The sequence below is a fragment of the Podarcis tiliguerta genome (genome assembly GCF_965153285.1).
Source record: "Podarcis tiliguerta genome assembly, chromosome: 10".
NCBI lineage: Eukaryota > Metazoa > Chordata > Lepidosauria > Squamata > Lacertidae > Podarcis > Podarcis tiliguerta.
In genome coordinates, this window is record NC_139543.1 from 46,433,738 (window position 1) to 46,452,349 (window position 18,612).

An 18,612-nucleotide genomic window follows, 5' to 3' on the forward strand; every position below is an offset into this window, starting at 1 on the left:
AGTGAATAACTGGAAGATTGCCTCATCACTAGGTAAGCAGGGTTCGAATCCGCAGACGTAAAGTTCACTAGGTGTGACCTGGGGCAAGTCACTGCCTCTTGCAGCCTTAACCTACCTTATGGGGTTGTTGTAAGTATAAAAAATGGAGGGGAACTATGTACACTGCTCATATCTCTATGAAAGACCCAACAAGGCCAAGAGCAGTCTTGCTTCTGCTTCTTCTCTCGTGCACACACTAACAAGATATACTGGGAAACCATGTACCAGTATAGGTAAAGGTAAAGGGACCCCTGACCATTAGGTCCAGTCGCGGATGACTCTGGGGTTGTGATGCTCATCTCGCTTTATTGGCCATGGGAGCCGGCGTACAGCTTCCGGGTCATGTGGCCAGCATGCCTAAGCCACTTCTGGCAAACCAGAGCAGCACACGGAAATGCCATTTACCTTCCCGCCGGAGAGGTACCTATTTATCTACTTGCACTTTGACGTGCTTTCAAACTGCTAGGTTGGCAGGAGCAAGGACTGAGCAATGGGAGCTCACCCCATCGTGGGGATTCGAATTGCCGACCTTCTGATCGGCAAGCCATAGGCTCTGTGGGCTTCACCCACAGTATATCTTTTCACAAATGTTTGCATTTTCTGGGGAGGAGAGCCAGGTACATCTTTTGAAAATGACTTGGTGCAAATTTAGCTCTTGCAGAGGCGTTTGTGTTTCTGAAGTCCTCAGAAGGCTTCTTTGTCTGAAGAAAGACGCCAAGGAAAGGTGGGATATAAATGAAAATAAATACTCTGCTCTGCAGGTGAGGGCATCCTGCAAATACTATCTAATTGGGAGGCGCATTCCAAACAGTGCAGGAATCTGGCCTTTACTGTAGTGGCACCTTTTGGAATTTCCTCCCCTGGAAAATTAGGCAAGCAGCGTCTCTGCCACTTTTCTGCAGCCTGCTGAAGACCCTCCTCTCTCAACAAGACTTTTAAGTCAGTAGGTTTAAGTGCTGATTGTGAGCCAGCGTAGTATAATGGTTAAAGTGCTGCATCTCGACTGGGGAGATCAACCTTAAAAGCCCCACAGTTTGCTGAAGTTTACTGGGTGATCCTGGGGCGACTCACCTGCTCCCATCTAATCTACTTCATGGGTTTGTTGATTGGCTAAAATAAGACAATCCACGCACATTGCTTTGAGTCCACTGAATGAGGTGATGGGATTCTTCTGGAATCTCCAGCCCTCTTTCCCCTCCTGTATGGCATGAACTCATTGTCTTTTCATATGTGTAGGGAATCTCTGACCTCCCACCATCCCAGGTTATTGGCCATGCTTGCTCAGGTTGCTGCCCATTATTGCTGGGCATTGTAGTTCAGCAACATCTGGGGGGATTGCCCTCCCCTGATTTGCTTTATATGTCAGGAGTTAGGGCTGGCCCAAGGTATTCTTCTGCCTGAGGCAGAGCAGCAAATTCTCTCTTCCGCCTCCCTGCCAGGTCAAATTCATACTACTCAAGGCCAACCAAGTTATTTTGGCACCCGAGGCAGAAAAATCTTACCAGCATCTCTCTAACAAGCTTCTCCTGATAGTTTTCATTTATTGTTGTATTTTTACTAACATTTTGCTGCCCTTTCATGGCACCCAAAATCAGAAGCTTACCTCACTCTACTGAATGGTAGGGCTGACCTTGTATGGAAAGTGTTTTCCCCATTCATTTCAATGGGTCTACTTTGAATAGAACTTAGATGGCTACAACCCCCAAATTGCTAGGAAGTGATTTATCAGATGTTAAAAATTGCTGCCTTTTAAAATGGGCAGAGCTGCTACCTTTCTCTAACAGCTGGGTGGCAAGCAAATTCCACAGGTGCAGCCTTTCCCCACATGAAGGAACAGTGACAGAGCAAAGCTGTAACCACTGAACTTGCCTACCATGTTTCTGGGGGAACTATTCAAGGAATTCCTACAATTAGATCTGGGATGTGAAACAAGTCTTGAACAGACATATAGAATAAACTCAAGGTAAGCCCAAAAGAATACGCCTGATACAGATATCTTTATGAGAACTTAAGAACATAGGAAGAGCCAAGAGATGACCAATGGACCATCTAGACTAGCAACCTGTTCTCACTGTTGGCCAGCCAGGTGCCTTTGGGGAAACCCACAAGCAGGAGTCCAGCACTAGAGCACTCTCAAGTGGAAAATGAACGAGGTCCCAACTAAAGAAGAATGGCATTTTAAGCTGACAGAATATGCACAGCTTGCAGACTTAACATATAGAATAAGAGAACAAGAAGAACATACATTTAGAGAAGACTGGAAAACGTTTATTGAATATATGGGGGGGGGGAGGAATTGTGTACACCTGAAAACATTGGCAGCATTAAGATAAATTCAACAGTATAAGTGAGTTTTGATGGATGCAGTAATGGAATGCGGAATGGTTTAGTAAGTTTTTGTAAAATATTCAGGGGTTTATGCTATGTAAAGTGAACCATGGAAAGAGAAGAAGGGAAGTCATTGATATTTTAAGGATGTGTAAATGAGTATTTTAAATTGGAAAACAGAAAATTATATATATATGTATATAATATATATATATTTACACACACACACACACATATACACATACTAAATATATACTATATATATACATATATACATATATATATAGATATATATACACACACACACACACACACACATATATACACACACACACACATATATACATACATATATACATATATATATGCACATATATATATATATACACACACATACTGTTCTCTCTCTCTCTCTCTCTCTCTCTCTCTGTGTGTGTGTGTATCTATATATATCTATCTATATAAATATATCACTAGAGCACTCTCTCATCCTGCGGTTTCCAGAAGCTGGTATTTTGCAGCATTGCTACCTCTGACTGTGAAGGCAGAGCAAAGCCATTATGGCTTAAAGCCACTGATAGCCCTCCTCCATGAATTTGTCTACTATTATATTAAAGCCATCCAAGTTGGTGCCCACGACTGCCTCATGTGGAAGGGAGTTCCATAGTTTAACTCTGTGCTGTATGAAGAAGCACTTTCTTTTATCAGTCCCGAATCTCCCAACATTCAGCTTCATTGTATCTCCATGAGTTCTGGTGATATGAGAGCAGGAGAAAAACTGTTGGGCATATTCATAGGCTTGTAATGGATGTGGATTGTTTTCTTAGAAGACGTGTGAGGGACCCCTATGACCCTCTAGATCAGTGATGGCCAAACTTGGCCCTCCAACTCTTTTGGGACTACAACTCCCATCATCCCTAGCTAACAGGACCAGTGGTCTGGGATGATGGGAACTGTAGTCCCCAAACAGCTGGAGGGCCAAGTTTGGCCATCACAGCTAGATGCTATTGGGCTCCAGTTTCCATCAGCGGCAGCCAGAATGGTCCATGGTCAGGGATGAGAGGATTTATAAATCAAGCTTCTCCACCCCATCTGAGAATATGCTACCACCGTGTATACTTTATGTACAATACGAGTAATTATAGGCACCGCCAGAAAATGCAAGTGTTTTTGAATAGATGCACATTTTCTAGCAGATCTTGTTAGTGTACTGTGCATGTGTGAGAGAACAGAAGCTAGACTCCTTTTGGCCTTGTTGGTCTTTCATAGAGATAGGAGCAGCTGCTTTTGCTGCTGCAACTGTTGCACACGTGTGTTGATTTATTACAATCTGTGCCACATTGTACATGATGCAGATATTCCCCTTGCAACTGTTGGGTGTTTGAAAACACAATGGGTAGCTTTCAAACAGCAGCCTCATGTGGTTTAATAATCTCAAGGAACATTTGGAACTGCCGTTCAGACCAGGTGGAGCTATGGCTCTCCAACAGACAATTCTCAGCACTCTTGGACTACGTTACCCAGCATGCTTTGAGGACAGTTTAGAGAGATTTCTAACAGCTATTCTGTGTGAATGTGTCAGGGCAGAGTTAAAGAGAGGCATGTAGATTAGGATTGCTACAGCTAACTCCCTGCCCCCAAGCAAAGTCTCTGTGCCTTTAATAGCTTTACAGTAGCAGAAATTCAACAGGTGCAACTTTTTGCATGACTGCACCCTTATGCCAGGAAAGAAGCTGCACCTGTTGAATTTGTTCCTGTTTTGTTCTGTAACTTTAATATATATCTATTGGGGGCGAAAGGTGATGTACGAGACATGGTGTTTCTTATGTGACTAGCTGTAAACGTGGGAAGTTTGATGCTAATTCTCCAGCAGCTCTTGTGTTTGAGGTTTGAAGGGTGCTGCAAAACTGCTTACGGTTATAAGTATGAAACGGATGCTGCTTTGCAATGAGTGTAGGAGTATCTCTGTATTGTGTGTGGCTTCTGGTGCTCCAATTGTATGTCAGAGGTCTAAAGTTACCTGTCATTGCAAAGGTGCTGCAGTCAGCTATTGCTTATGTGCACACAAAAGATGTTTCCTAGAAACTGTTTGCGTATGTTTTATGTGCAGTGGCAGCTAGCAACATTTTGAATGGGTTGGGCTGCAATTTTTAACCTTGCTGTTTTTATCCCAGTAGGACTCGTACAGCACTTATTTAGAAGAATGTGTCAGTACACATACATGTGCCATTGTCTCCTCTGCTCTGCCCACCCCCATCAATTATTCTCTGCACATCTATGGGTAGGGAAAGAGTTTCCATGTATGAGGGCCCTAACATGTTGTTTTTTTTTAAAAAAAAGATTTGACTCCGTACTTCTTATTTAGAAATTAAGCTATACAGCATGACACAGGTTTTTGAATTAATGTATTGTTTACACCTACACATCTGTTACCAAAAAACTAAACACACACTTTTTTTTTAATGTGAGGAAAGCTTGCTTCTAGTTGCATGCAGTTTTCCTCCCCACAATGGTCAATTTAGTCATCATTCAAAACACAATTTTTTCTCTAAAATAACTAAGTATTCAAACCAATAGACAACCCCCCAATTATTGGGTATAACATATTTGCAATGCATAGCTCAGTTCTGAAAATGTGAAGTAATAATCTATGCTTATGTGCAGAGTTCATCATCACACTAATCATAACCAACCTCTGTATTGTCTGAGATCTGGGAGAATATTTTTCAATTTTGGGAAAGGATTTGGAGTCATACCCAGCCAAGTATAGAGCCCAAACTTTTTATATTTAGAAATTCACTGATATACTCACAAAAGAGCAAGGTGGGAAATAATAGTGACAGTATTTTCCTCCACTCTTGCGCATTCAAGATATATGCCCTGCTAGGTGAAGAGCTCATTGGAAGCAGAGCAGCACACCTTTCCCAGAAAAACTGGAATTGCATATGGCACAGATCTACTTTACCTGCCTTCCTTCATCAAGCAGCTGCTGCAGCTTTTAATAAGTGAATATAGTGAAATGGTCAATACAGAGTTTGTTGCAACACATGCTGTAATGGTTCTAGGGGTTGCTCGTGCGTAAGCTTGTCCCAACGTCTGGCTGGGTTGCCTGAGTGAACCTTTCCTGTCCGGGCAGCCACTCGCCCATGACCGTCTCAATCGCTGGCAGAATCCGTCAGTGGGCATTTCTTAAACTTCCTCCAGCAAAGAAGTTCTTTGACGCCCAGTCTTCTCCTACTCTCCCTGCGCGGAAGCCTTCTGCGCAAGGAGGGTGTGGGCAGCGGAGGACCCCTTCTCTCCCCGCTGGTCCCCGGCAAGGAGTCATGGGATCGCCTCGCCCATTCCCCCATCTCCCCCCCTTCTCCACTGGAGCTACGCTGATTCTCTCCCCCAGAAGACGGGCTGCCTCTCCCACTCCCGGGACGCTCTCTGGGATCCCTTCGGAGCTTGCTCTCTCCCTCGGACACTGATGGCAGTTCCCTGACACATACACAAGCTACCCACTATTCTCCTAGTTAAAAAAGAAGTGTAAAATGATGAAGTAAAAAATAGGTATTTATTATGGAAAGAGACTCTAGCAAGGTCACAAAACAAATAGTAAACTAAACAAACAAAATAGGCTCCACAAAGTAAGGAATAATTCATGTTGCTTCTCTGGACTTCTGGGAAACAACTCTGACCATGCTTAGAATGAATGTGTGATTCTGACAGGGCTGTTTTTAAAGCAATCTTCACCCCCTCATATCTGCTATAGTGGCCGTGCCGGACAGGAGGCCTCATAACAACAGATGGAGCAAGAACTTTCAAGCCAGGGCTGACTTTCTGGCAGCCCAATCAGTCATGTGGTTTTTCTGCTTAGAGACACATGCCATACCTCCTTGCCATACCTATACTTTTGGATTAGGATTGGCTGAGTGGTGCAGAGAGCTGATTGGCCAGAGAACGGAAGATAGACAGAAATGCCTCTGTAAATTCAAGGAAGTATAAAACGTGTGTGGGACAGGAAAGAGTGTGCGGCACTGAGATTTTGAAGAGGAGGGGTTTTTTAAATGTATAAACAAAGACAATGTTTGCTATTTTCAGTTGAAAGGTTGTTCCCCAGTAGACCAGCCTCTGCTGTTTCTGAGTGTGCAAAGGTATGGGTACCAGTGGCCTGCCTACTTGTCTAGGATGCTTCCTAGTCAGCAGCAGGGGTAGGAAGGGATATGGGCAGCTCTCTGGCTGCCCCTGGGTGTGAGAGGGATGCTAATAATGGGCTCCTAGCTGCTGCATATGCATATGAAATATATTCCCCAGCCCCTGTTGCTTATGTGTTTAAAATGTAGGTGGTTTAGGCAGGCTTCTGCTGGTGGTAGATTTCTGTGATACTCAAAGACTAGCTCCCCCTGGTCACCAAAATGCTTTTGTCTATTTGCATGCGAGAGGGGATTCCAAGGAGCTGCTGTGTGCCTCTATGTGTACAGGCAAGGTATGGATCCTCTTGCGTGTGTGAGGGATGAGGGTGCAGGTGTTTGCCAGCAGCTGTTTCATGCACATAGGAGAGATGGGGAAGTAACTGCTTTCTGTGTGTGGGTGAGGACGGTACCCGGCCAGCATCTGGGGTGAAGGATGCTGAACAGCTGTTTCATGCCTGCAGAAACAGGCAGCCAGCTATGGGTCGTTTTCCAGCTGCTGTTGCAGCTCGGCCCTCCGATTCACCATTGCCTGGTCACACTCAGCTGTTGCATTTGTGCAGGAGAAAGACAGCTGTTGCTACTGCTGCTGCTGCTGCTGCTGCGTGCGTGTGTAGGTGGCAATGTCACGTGTTTGCACAGGAGGGATGGGGGTAGTTTTCCAGCTGCCGCCAGAACAGCTGGGAAACCACCACATCTCTCCCGCACACCCTCCTCGCCCTCTTTCCCCAGCTGTTCTTTAATGGGAGGGAAGAGGGTACCTGCCCAGCAACGGTTACCTTCGCATATGCGAGGAGCGTGCGCATAGCAGAGAGCTTTCCCAACAGCTGCGGTTTGCATGCCTGTGCTAGACTTGGAATCCGAACCCTAGAATTGTAGGGTTGAAAGGGTCCCAATGGTCATCTAGTCGAACCCCCTGCAATGCTGGAATACTTTGCCCAAGGTGGGGCTTGAACCTGTGCACGGAGCCCTGGATCTTCCAGGAGGCCTGCCACTGGTGGCGCGGGTGCCTCCTGGCCACAGCGACCAGCTGTTGCGCTTGCATCCCGGAAGGCTGTTCCCAACAGCTGTTGCTGGCGGGGTGGGGTCGGCCCATCAGATGTGTCCACGTGAACGGGGGAGGGGGGCTTGTCTGACCCTCCAGCACATGGATGGGGTGGGGGCAGAGACTGCGCGCTGCCCGGGGCCCACCTGCCACAACTGGAGTGGAAGCTCCTGGGGGGAGCACCAGCCCCTCGCCGGACTCTGTTCCGGCTCCGAAGCCCCCTTGGCTAGAAAAAAAAAGGAAACAGAAAAGACAACGGCCGAGGCTGGGGCCGGAATTAATCCCTTGGCGTTGCAATCCTCTGGCCTGCCCTTTCCTCCTCCTTAGTGATGCGGCTGCGGTAGCGACGGCCGCGAAGCCCGGCAGCCTCCGCCTGCCTCTGCCTTGCCCGGCTGCGCTCGGCTCCCGGTTCCCGGCGTCTCTTGGTGGGGTGGGTTTTGGCGAGGAGAGGGTGGTCGGAGCCGGGAACTGCTTCCGAGGAGGGGCGTGCGGGCCAGGCACGCGCCCTCCCTCCCTCTAACCCCCCCCCCCTTTCTCACACACGCACGCACCCCGCGCGCGCGCGCGCTCTCACACACACACAGCCAGAGCACCCCTCTCCCTCCTTCTCTCTTTCTCTTTCTCGTTCAGTTCCAGCCCTCCCATCAGCAATCCCTGGGAATTTGAATGAAGAGTGGTCCTCAGCTGCCTGCTCCTCCTCCTCCTCCTCCTCCTCCTGCTCGATCTCTCGTTGGGATGCAAACCCTGAACTTGGAGCAGCATCGCTTGCAAAGGAGCAGGTATGTGCGTTTTGGGGGCCACCCCTCTCCAAGCGGCAGCCACAATGATGCGGGGTGCGCGCGGTCTCCATTCTAGCTGGCTGCTTTTGTGTTGCATTTTAATAAAGCATCCCCCCCCCCGCTAGCTCCCCCCCCCTTTCCCTGCCTTCTCTCCATTCTTTAGGGCTTAAACTGGAGAAGGGAAATGAGGTGCATGTGTAGGAGTGTGGATGGATGGGGTGGGGGGACTACAGGTGAAGGAAGATCAGGGGTTGGGAGAAAAAATACCGATGTGAATGATGGATTTGCCTTGGATGTTTCTCCCCCCCCCCCTCCATTTCCCCAGCTTCGAGTTCTGAATAGATCTTAAGCCTGCTGTGTGCAGCTGTGCTTGGCTGGATATCTTATTCCGGCCCCTGCAAGAGCATTAGCAGCAGGAGGGAGGGGTAGGTTTCAATTTTTTCATTTGCAACCATGGTGGTGGCAGCGGCGGCGGCATCGGCCAGGCGGAGGCAACAGGAGGAGAATCCCATCCCTGCATCCTTCTCCCTCCGCTTCTCTGTCATCATAGTAAACTTTTGGCAGGGGCTCTTTGCAGAGACTGGCAGGGAGGTGCGTGGGCTTTGAGTTTTGGGGGATGTAGGTGGAAGCGAGTCTGCTCCTGGTTGTGGGGAAAGGGCTGGTGGATTGGCTTGGCTGGGTGCAGAAGAACCTCTCCCCCTCCCTCTTTCTCTGTGCTTGTGTGCCTTGCATCGAAGAGATTAGGGCTGATGCATCTGTGTAGGCTGAATAAGATTTGTCCATTTGCAAAGGAAGAGAACCTTTGTGTGGGCATTGCACGGCAGACTTGCACACATGTTCAACTTGCGAGGGCTGTCCGTGCATGTGTGCTGTTTGTGTGTCTTCTCTTTCCGTTCGGTGGAAACAGGTGGCTCTGTGGATTTCATACTGAAGCAGCATCCTGCTTGGGGGCATGGGAACCCCGAAAAGAACTAGATCAGGAGAAGCAGGTGGACAGTTGAATCACACCCTCACCCTCGGGTGTACAGAGCAAAGCTTGCTGGTGCTAGTTAGTAAGACAGAGCCTTAGTCTTCGAGCCAGAGAGCAGCGTAAATCAAAAAGACGGCAGCCGCTGATATTCTCAGGACCTGCTGTGTGTACACTTCCATGTGCCCATGCACATGCATGCTTTCATACATGTATGTGAAAGTGCTGATTTTGGCATATATGCAGGGCAGATGGATGCATGTCAAATATTCTGGTAGTTAAGGAATGGTGCCTACTGCATACGTAAATTTGCCCAGGTGTATGTTAAAGGGAATCCTTTAACAGAGCCACATTTGTAGACTCCTATATGAAGAATGAGAATGCAGTTCTTCCACCCAATAGATTTTTAATTAGGCAGGTAGGATTTGATCAGAGACAGAGATGGTAGTGCATGCTATGATTTTTGTGTGTGAAGGCATGTATATTTGTTTATAACTGTGCAGGGCTGAATAGCCGTTGCTCCAGATATGGTAAACCCCAACTGCAATGGGTTACGTTAGCCGAACACTTTGATATGCACCAGAAGACAAAAGGAGTGGATGGGAGTTGGGATGCCCTGTTTGCCCGAGCATTATGCTCCCACCGCGGCACCGTATTCCAGCACTCGTACTGTCGAGGTCTCCAATGAACGGCCCCTCCTGGTGAGTCCAGGAAAAGTGCAGCTCAACAGCACGGCTAGCATTTTCAAGCAAAGCTTCATTTGCATGGAGCATGCATTATTTAAATGGAGCCCCCCCCCCATCTCTCTATGCTTCCCACTAGCAGTTCATATAGCAGGAAGGCCAGGTGATGAAGCTGCAGGAGATAGAGGTTGCGATGGAGATACGATAGGAACTGAGAGAAGGAAGAAAGAGCAGGCTGCAGCTATCCCCATTGTCTTGGCTTGCTTAAGAGCAGCAGCATCAGAAACATGGGAAATCTCTTTCATAGGACTGAAAGTCAAAAGAAGGGGTCCAATAACAGTGTCCTGTTGATGTACAGGGTTGGTTTTTTTTTTTGGGGGGGGAACAAACATAGCAAGCCTTATACTGGGTCCATCTAGCTCAGTCTTGTCTACATTGACTAGCAGTGGCTAGCCACAATTTCATGGACAAATCCTTCTTAGCGGTACTTGGAAATACTGGGGGTTGGACCTGAGACCTTCTGCATGCAAAGGAGATGCTCTACCACTGAGAGATAGTCCTCCTTCCAGAACTCTGTCTTCTGTTGTTTTACTTGAAGCTAAATAACATGAGCTTGTTAACAAAAAATCGGTGGATCCAATTAAGGACAACATAGTTTTGTGCCAGTTCACTAAAAATATGATTGGCTTTCTAAACAGAACGTGTGAATCTGGGTAAACATTGGCATGCAAATGTTGATGATCCCAAACAAATATTTCCCCCCCAAAGTCAAAACATTTTGGGATTTGCTGGTGAATGTTGACTGTCGCCTGGATATGAATGCCAGCAACCACTTGTGTCTGTCTGACAAGCAGTGTAAATACATACATTTATTTTGAGGAATTCACAAAGTTAATGTGGGATTGTCAGCATACACATGTGAATGCTAATATTCACCAACATTTGGACATTCATCAAAACAACTTTTCAATTAATAGCTGTGCTACATTCATCTCAATTCCAAACATGTTTCTTTGGAAGTAAGTCACCCCTTCAGGATTTGCTTGCACATAAGATTGCAGCATGAGTGAAAGTAGGAAAAAATTAATAGGTGCATCAGAGTTGGCTGCATCAGAATGTATTTAGCAAATTTAGAGTCACTGTCTGCTGGAGCGAATGTTAGGGGTCTAGAAGATCTGGATTCAGTCATCAGTTCTGCCATGGTCATGTTGGGAAACAGAAGATATTGCCCTCTCTCAACTTCTGATCCCCTACTGTAAAACGAGAGCAATAATCACCTCTTACAGTATTGATTAAAATGGAGGAGTTCTTAAGATACAGGTGAATAAATAATAAAAACAGACAGAACTTGGTGGTGGCAACTATAACAAAACCACCAAAGAATTGCAGCGACACAGATGCTGAGACCTGTCAGAACCTTCTAGGGGCGACGCCAGGGTAGATTTACTATGGAAATTATATGCGGCTATTTCATAAGAACATAAGAACCCTGCTAGATCACAGCAAAGGCCATTCTGGCTCAGCATCTCTGTTTACCACAATGGACAACCAGGTGCCTAGAAGAAGCCCAGACAGGATAGGTAGGCAATAGTTCTCTCTCCTACTCTCTTCTTTGGTAATCAGAGATGTACCTAGGCTTCCTTACACCCTTGGCAAGGAGATGCATCAGTGTGGAGAGGTGCAGTTTTTGCAGTTCCTGAGCCTGCACCCTCGATGGAAGCCAACCTAGTCGGCCTCTAAGTGCACCCCTGTTGGTAGGTGGTATTCAGAGGCAGGCTACCTCTGATTCCAGAAGAAGTAGAGTCGTCATCACTAGTAGCTCCACTACTCCTTTGCAAAAGAGAGCCACTCTTTGGAAAAGAATTTGCTAGCTTGTGGAGAGCTTGCAAACTAAAGGCAGCAACTGTACCAGGAAAGGTGGTGCCATTTGCTCCTGGCTCAGTCTGTGGCATCTTCAGTTCTGAGAACCAGCCAGCAGGTTGTTGGGAAAGACCTCTGCCTGAGACCCTGGAGTGTCACTGCCAGTCGGAGTTGGCAATACTGGGCTAGCTAGATGGAGAACAGCGTGAGCTGGTGTAAGCCATGTTCCAGTTCATGGTAGCTGACAAACCCAGAGTTATGTGTTTCTCATTGCAATAATAGTTGCATTGCAATGGTGGAGCATTTAGGTACCTTGGCAAGCGCTTGCATGTTAACTCAAGGTAGCTTGGGTTAACATTTGAAGTTTGTGCCCTGCCTTTCTTCTGGGGACCACAGCCAGCCTTTGAGTGTCTCGCTCATGGCTATAGCCCTATGGAATTGATGGAGGTTTTCAGACTTTTGCCTTCAAGGAACCCTCCCCCTCATCAGCCTGCCTGCTGTAGAACTCCAGCATGTTGCTGAGGAAAATCATCTTCTAGAGGAAATCATCTTCTTGCATTCATATGGGGGCAGGCCTGGTGTCGGCAAACAGCACCCCTGAGCAGCTCTCAGCATGTAACAGCAGCCCAGGGCATTGTGGGAAATTAAAATGGCTGCTCCCTCTGGGGTTCTGGGAACTACCATTTTAATTTCACACAATCCCCAGAGTGATGCTTAGTATTTTGGGGGCGCTGTGGGATATATAGAATGGTTCCTCCGTCAGAACACTGTTGCAGCACCAGAGGACACTTTGCTGATGGTACCTCAAACCTGATGTGGTCTGGCTATTTGGGGGCCTCATTGCTGCTCCATGTTACCTGAAAGTCTGACCTAGTATGCTTCTGAATAGTAGTTGTTGGGAACCACAGGAGGTGAGAGGGTTGTGTTCAGGTCCTGCTTGTGGGCTTCCCATAGGCATCTGGTTGGCCACTGTGAGGACAGATGGCTTGATCCAGCAAGGCTCTTCTTATCTCCTTACGTTAATGCTCTGGAAGGAAGACCTAGAATGTCTTTCAGGGATGCTCACCTGCCATTATGGATCTCTCTGTTGCAGAACCCCTGATAACCACCTGAGGGACAGTTTGACTGAAAATCCTTGTGCATTTGGTGAAAAGAAACCATTGAGTCTTGTGGTGCATAAATGTGAATGTTGCCAGAGGATGGATAGAAATCATGTGCTACATAGCAGCAGGTGCTATTTGAATACAAATGGAAGTGGAATAGATAAAACATACATTCTTCTTGAGTAAGGTGTTTCTCAGCCAGAAAAGTCACATCACCAGAAAGTCTTGGCTTTCTTGGAGTTGGCTTTTACCAGTGAAACCTTAGCACTAAGTAGGATACTCATGCAATGATGCATAATATGTTGGAGGAGTTAGTGGTGATTCTTCTGTTGGATAAATGATATTTTTTGCTTGTATGGATGAACTGTGAGTTGCTGTTTACTGCTGCTGTGTTATAGCATTGTTGGATGCTCTAGTATTTATTACTAAGGAATGCTTGAGAAACATGTACAGTTCTCCAAGCACTACCATGTATCAAAATATAAGGCAGCCCCTGTCTGCACACATGCAATCTAATAAGCACAGCGCAAAAGGAAAAAGGGACGAGGAGGGATGAGGAAAGCAAGCACTGATGCAGCTGCTGCTTCAATGGCTGATGGAAGTGACCAGATTAGTCCCCCCCCTTGCCACGACGAGCTTCCGGAAAGACAGCTTTCTACTGGCCCTGAATTTTGGGGCTATTGGCAGACACCAGGGTGTTCTCCCTTCAACACAGTTGTTCTTGAACAGCAATAATTCATTGTGAGGGATGGAGTATTGATTTAAAGCAAGTTCCCATTGCCCCTCATCCTTCTCCATTTCAGGGTGGTGTATGCTCAGTAATTGTAACAAAGATACAATAATAATGTAATTGAAGTGAGTGGTTCTGTGCTTTTATTATGAATATTGTTGTATTCATCTGTTGTGAACACACACCATTTCCAAGTTATGGAAAAGAAGGCTGTATGAACAAACCTGTCTTTCTGTGGGAAGAATTAATCTCCCTCCCCTAGATTTGGGAAACCAACATTCAAAGCCCTTCCCTCTATCTATACTATGTCTCTGGACAATTCACTAACTTTCAGCCATGAGTTCCATCTGTCATTAAGACAAGCATAATCTCTCCTCCTTGGTTAGTGTGCAGACAGACAAGGCAAAGCTTGGAGCAGTTTGCACATTAAAAATCCTCCACAAATAAATGAGAATCTAAATAGGTAGGTGGTTAAGCTTCAGGGAACAACTTTGTCCTTTGTTTCTTTCAGTGGAGGAACTAAGCTGGTGAGAGAGTTTTCTCTGGATTGTTTGTTCCTATTTCTAAAAGAAAAAGTGTTGAAGCATCGACATGGAGGGTGATGGCTGATGATTTTTGGAAGCCTTGTTCTTACAGCTGTCTAATAATAATAATAACAACAACAACAACAACAACAACAACAACAACAATAATAATAATAATAATATATTTATACCCCACCCATCTGGCTGGGTTACCCCAGCCACTCTGAGAGGCTCCCAACAGAATATTAAAAATAGAATCAAACATTAAAAACTTCCCTAAACAAGGCTGCCTTCAGATGTTTTCTAAAAGTCAGGTAGCTGTTAATTTCCTTGACGTCTGATGGGAGGACATTCCACAGGGCGGGCGCCACTACTGAGAAGACCCTCTGCCTGGTTCCCTGTAACTTGGCTTCTCACAGCTAGGGAACTGCCAGAAGGCCCTCGGCGCTGGATCTCAGTGTCCGGGCAGAATGATGGGAGTGGAGATGCTCCTTCAGGTATACTGGGCCGAGAACGTTTAGGGCTTTAAAGCTCAGCATCAACCCTTTGAATTGTGTTTGGAAACATACTAGGAGCCAATGAAGATCTTTCAGGACTGGTGTTATATGGTCTCGGCAGCTGTTCCCAGTCACCAGTCTAGCTGCCGCATTCTGGATTATTTGTAGTTTCTGGGTTACCTTCAAAGGTAGCCCCATGTAGAGTGCATTGCAGTAGTCCAAGCAGGAGATAACTAGAGCATGCACCACTCTGGCGAGACAGTCTGTGGGCAGGTAGGGTCTCAGCCTGCGTCTCAACCTGTAGCAGCTGCAGTCAAAGTCTGTGCAGCCTCCCAATTGCATTTTTCTGTGCTTAGGTCATCGTGAGGATCTACCAGTATGCACAGAATTGGTCCATCATTGCAAATGCCACAAAAGAGACATTTGTCATGGTGTGCCATATCCCAGTTGAATGTAGGTACCTTTATGGTTAATATAAACTTCTTCCTTCCTTGCAGAATTTGGAATGCAAAAGATTTCATAAATGCAGTTGCCAGATCACTGATTGGAACAGGATTTTAATTTTGGCTAGTAGGGAACACTTTCAGTATTCTTTGTTGCAGGACTAACTAATCCTACCAGTTATGCAGAGAGACAGAGAGTGTCTTTTCAAAATGGTGCCTTGTGTTGGAAGGGAAGCAACATCATTGGTCAAGGTTGGAAAGGAGCCCTCCTTGAATTAGGGGAGAAGGTTGGCAGAATCATCATGGAATCTTCTGGCCCCACCTTACGACTTCTACCAATTTTAACCCAAATGTGCCTCTGGCAGCATTCTAAAAATAGGAGCTAACATAAAATATCACAGTATTTCATGAATCGGGTGTGGGAAGAAATACGAATCTTTCTTTTTTCTCTCTCTCGCTTTTTTTTAAAAAATATTTTTTTCTACTTAGTAAATACAATGAGAGTTGTACATTCATAGTAGATGTACGTTCTGTATATTTAGAGTAAAACGTCTGCTTATAGCAATATATATTAGTAGTGGCTAGTAAGAAGGCTTTCAGGAAACGCCCGGAGGCCAAGACCACTCTGTAGCCTTTACATTTGGAGCACTAGAAGGAAGAGAATGCCTGCTTGCAACTTCTTGTAAACCTCTCCCCTTCACCAGGCAGCAGCCAGTTCAATAAGTTGCCCTTACTTTGCCACTGTGAAGAAAGAAGCCTGAAAGCCAAGCCCTTGTGGCTTCTAGAAGCAATGATCGGCTATCAAGCCCAGCCAAATTTTGATGGACCCCAAGGAATCTGCTCTCCAGTGAAGTATCTGCATGTGGACTCTTTGTGGACCCTCAGGGTCATCATAGTGCACTTCTGTCTGGACCCCTGAAAAACACTCCCAGGGAATTTGGAGGGCAGAGCACGAATTTATTGTTGCTGTGCTGTGTTGCTACAGGGAACTGTATATGCTTTGATTTCATGTGGTTTTATTTGTTTTGTTATGAAAACTGTTGGATTTTTTTAAAATTTTAAATCCACAAGGTGCTCAGGAGACCTGTTATGAATTCCTGTTTCTGCTTCCTGCGCTCTTTGTGTGGCCAGAGTACAAGCTGTTTCTCTGCCAGGTTGCCATGTCTCCATTTCTGCCTGTAAAAATGGGAATAATAATTTGGCTCCTTCACAGGGATCTTCCCTAAGCAAAGAGGCCTTAATGTTTTTGCTGTGCAGAATGCATTATACAAATGAGGGCCACTTGAGTATCTAGGCAGAGAATATCGAGAAGCAAATTTTCTGATGATGATGTCAGGACACTGTAATATTTGCATGTTGACAAAATTCCATGATTCACAGAAGGCTGCTGCTCAGGAGAGGGAACTGTTGAGCTTATAAGGGTTCTATCAAACCATGTTTGACATGGAAATGAATGAACTAAAATTAATTTCAGTGGGCATGCTCCGAGTATGGCTAGAATTGGATACAACCCATACTCATGGGTTAGAGAGTAGGTCTATCTAACCTTCCTGATTGGTAGAGGCTCTCCAAGCCTACCATCTCAAGAGGAGGTACTTTTAAAAAAGATTCCATGTTCTTATAACTGTGGAACAAGTATTATGTGGCACACGTAACAGTACCAGTTCTGTGGATTGAAGCAGTCGAATGGGCACATACAGAGTAAGGCAAACCCACAAGGAAACTGCTTCCAGCAATATATTCCTGTTAGCAGCCGTGCTCCCAGTTTGCATTGGCTGCCTTTTCTTTTCCAGGTGCATATTGAGAAATGCACTGACTTTAACCCATCATTTGCTAAGCATCTTGGGTCCTGTTGGCATGTAATCTGGATGCCATCGTTCTTGCCACCTCTATTTCAGTGGCTGCTTCCATTGGGCAATGACAGGACACCAAATAGCCACATTAGACCATGTGGGCGGATGACATAGAGATCACCTGGAATGGCATGGAAACAGTATTCTTGCTTTTCCATGTAATATAGAAATGTAGTCTTAGACCCAGCATATGTTTTAGAGATCACCTTCTGCTTTGTGCTCTATTAAGAGCCATCGCCTTGTTAATCTGGTTGGCCACTGTGAGAGCAAGATGGGCTTCTGGTCTGATTCAGCAGGGTGCATCTTAAGTTCTTATCTTAATACCGTCTATGCATCTGATTTAGATAAGGGCACAAAGAGAGGCTTCTCAGACAGTCAATGTCCCATTATGGCACCGGGTCCCACAACAGAATCACCAAAGCCTGAGCATCTTTTGAAAGCACTGTAAGAAGGGTTGTTTTGGGTTGGTTTATGGGGTTCATGGCTAGGTCAGCACAGGATGAACCTGAAGATTTAAATTATAAGTTAATTATGGTATTGTTCTGTTTTGCCATGTCTGTTTGGTTGTGTTTCTTTCATTCTCTATTTCAAGATTCAAGATGGAACATTTACTTTTCCAAATAAAAAGACATGGAGACTTGTATGGTAATGTGTGGACAAGTTTCTGCAGGCCACAGGTGACTAGGCAGGTTGTCCATAGCATCTCAGCAGTAGACATCAGATCTCTGAAATCAGATGCTAACTCCAGTTTGCTATTGCACTGTGTGTGGTGGGCCAGCTCTGTCATTAGGTGGAGTGAAGCAGCCACTGCAGGCAGCAGATGTTGGGGCACAGTGGCAGCAGCTATTCCTTCTGAACCCCCTTCCCAGTTGTTCCCCTTTGTTGGAGGAGACAGCTGTGTATGCCACATGGCTTGCCCTGGGCCTCCTAGCTAGCTCAGGTGCAGTTGGTTGAAGTAAGATTCAGTTCTCACAGTCCAGTTGTCTCCTGTATGTGGAATGTGGGCCGGCACCATCTTGTCCTTTTCCTCAGGCAACAAAATGTCTTGGGCTGGCCCTGTGTGCGCATTTTAAATTGTAATGTTTCATATAGGAAAATATGACTGAAGAACGAATTGAAAACCTGAACTCGTTATTGATCTGATTGTGCCTGTGTTGGTGGCAGCTTGTGTGGAGGACAAGTCCTGGCCTTTCTTACCATGGCTATAATAAGGGGTCCTTCTATAGTTCCTTATGTGTGCAGACATAAGCAAAGCAGATATTTCCACGGACCCAGGAATCAGTACATGTCGTTTCTACCTCCTTAGACAAATTGCCTAATGCCTTTGGTGTTTCACTGAGGCAAATCCACCCACTAGCCTCATTAATTATGGCTGCAATTAATGAAACTGTGCTTTTTTGTTGTCGTGCAGCACCATCACACTGTACATGCTGAGTTTCAGAAGGCTGGGGCATCTCACATGGATGAGGATGCTGGAGGGGGCAACATAACTCCAAAGTATTCCTCCTCCCCACATGTGGTGTTTGAATGCCTGAATAATGCTAAGTAATTCTTAATTCTGTTTTAGAGAGTGTATTTTTGTCTTTGCA

At 45.9% G+C, this 18,612-nt stretch overlaps 1 protein-coding gene across 3 annotated transcripts in view; it reads left to right on the top strand.

Moving 5' to 3' along the window:
• The first annotated feature begins 8,161 nt into the window (after nt 1-8,161).
• Nucleotides 8,162-18,612, top strand: part of ELFN2 (extracellular leucine rich repeat and fibronectin type III domain containing 2) — a 140,225-nt gene continuing 129,774 nt past the window's right edge. The window contains exons 1-2 of one of the 3 annotated variants that reach the window (XM_083400738.1): nt 8,162-8,363; nt 8,689-8,788. The gene's annotated coding sequence lies outside the window, so the exon portion shown is untranslated. Of the gene's footprint in view, nt 8,364-8,688; nt 8,789-8,884; nt 8,955-18,612 lie in introns of those variants that run through there. The other 2 variants (XM_083400737.1, XM_083400739.1) reach the window with 2 other exon arrangements.